The following is a 2,496-nucleotide window of genomic DNA, read 5'->3' on the forward strand; positions in this document are numbered from 1 at the left end:
TGCCAGCATGGTTGGGTGAGGGCCCTCTTCCAGGTTGCAGACTTCTCATTGTATCTTCACATGGTGGAAGGGGCGAGGATGCTTTGTGGGGCCTCTTGTATAAGGTTTCCCACTGATGAGGGCCCCACCCTCATGACCTATGCGCCCCTCAAAGTCCCCACCTTCTAACATCATTACATTGGGAGTAAGGATTCCAACATGTGAATTTGGGGGGGGGGGCACAAACATTCAGACCCTAGCACCTTCCAAACATTTAAAGGAGAATTAATACCAATTCTTCACACACTTTAAAAAAAATAGAAGAGGAGGGAACACTTTCCAATTTATTATGAATTCAGAATTATCCTTGTACCAAAACCAGACAGGACATCACAAGAAAAGAAACTGATAGACTAATATCTTTTATGAATATGGATCCAAAAATCCTCCAGAAAATAAGAGCAAACCAAATCCAGCCACAAATAAAAAGAACTATATATCATGACCAAGAAATTATCCAGAGATGCAAGGCTGATTTAACATCTGAAAATGTATATAATAAAATAGGTCAGTTGAATAAAAAAACAAAAATCACATGAACATCTCAAAAATCATTTGCCAAACTCCAACACCCCTTCATGATAAAAATACTCACAAACTAAGAGCAGAAGGGAACTTCCTCCACCCAATAAAGGCATCTATGAAACAGCCACAGCTAGCATCATACTTAGTGAAAGACTGGATGCTTCCCCCTCAGATGAGGAACAAGACTACTTCTGTCACATTTATTCAACATTGTACTGGAGGTTCTAGCTAAGGAAACTGGGCAAGAAAAAGAAATAAAAGGCATCCAAATTGGAAAGGAAGAAGTAAAATTATCTTTATTTGCAGATGACATGATCTTATATGTAGAAAACGCTAAAGATACTACACACACACACACACACACACACACACACACACAAAACCCCAAGCCTGTTAGACCTAATAAAATAAATGAATACAGCAAAGTGGCAGGATACAAAACCAACACACACAGATCAGTTGTGTTTCTATACACTAACAGTGAGCAACCTTGAAAGGAAATTAAGAAAACAATACTATTTACAATGCATCAAAAATAATAAAATACTTAGGAATAAACTTAACCAAGAAGATGAAAGACTGTACACTGAAAACTACAAAACACTGCTGAAAGAAATTAAAGGCATAAATAAATGGAAAGACATCCTGTGTTCATGAATTAGAAGACTTAATATTGCTAATATGTCCATATTACTCAAAGCAATCTACAGATTCAATGCACTCACTATCAAAATGTTAATGGCATGTTTTTCAGAAATAGAGAAAAAAAAAACATACTAAGATTCCTTTGGAATCTCTAAGGGCCCTGAATAGCCAAAACACTATTGAGAAAGAAAAACAAAGCTGGAGACCTCACACTTCCTGGTTTCAAAACATATTATAAAGTCACAATAATCAAAACAGCATGGTACTGACATAAAGACAGACATATAGACCAATGGAACAGAATAGAGAGCCCAGAAACAATCAACAGAGTGAAAAGGCAACCTATATAATAGGAGAAAATATTTGCAAACCATATATCTGATTGGGGGGGGGTGTTAATATCCAGAATATATAAATAACTCCTACAACTCAACAACAAAAAAATGAATAACCTGATTAAAAGTGGGCAAAATTCTCCAAAGAAGATATAGAAATGGCCAATAAGTGTATGAAAAGATGTTCAACATCACTAATCATCAGGGAAATGCAAATCAAATCCACAATGAGATATCACCCCACACCTATTAGGATGGCCACTATCAAACATAACAAAACAGAAAATAGCAAGTGTTTGGTGAGGATGTGGAGAAATTGGTACCCTGTGCGCTGTTGATGCGAATGTAAGTTGGTGCAGCCCCTATGGAAAACAGTACAGCGGTTCCTCAAAAAAATTAAAGATAGAATTACCATATAATCCAACAATCTCACTTCTGGATATACTTCCAAAGGAACTGAAAACAGGATCTCAAAGAGATATTTGTGCATCTATGTTCATTGAAATATTATTCACAATATCCAAGGGTTAGAAGCAACATAAAAGTCCATCGACAGATGAATGGATAAAGAAAACATGCTCTATACATATAATAGAATATTATTCAGCCTTAAAAAGGAAGGAAATTCTGACACACGCTAAAACCTTGAGGACATTATGCTAAATGAAATAAGCCAGACACAGGAAGACAAATACTGTATCATTCCACCTATATAAGGGACCTAAAACAGTCAAACTCTTAGAAGCAGAAGGTAGGACGCTGATTTCCAGGGCTTAATTGGGAGGGGGAAGTGAGGAGCCGTATAGAATGGCAAGATGAAAAAGCCCTAGAGATCCTTGTGCAATAATGTGGGCAGAGTTAACAATACTATACTGTACACTTAAAAATGGTTAAGATAGTAAATTTTATGTTACGTTTTGTTACCACAATTTAAGAAAGTCAACTTCCTTGG

This window comes from Balaenoptera acutorostrata, chromosome 3, assembly GCF_949987535.1.
Source record: "Balaenoptera acutorostrata chromosome 3, mBalAcu1.1, whole genome shotgun sequence".
In the NCBI taxonomy this organism is placed as follows: domain Eukaryota; kingdom Metazoa; phylum Chordata; class Mammalia; order Artiodactyla; family Balaenopteridae; genus Balaenoptera; species Balaenoptera acutorostrata.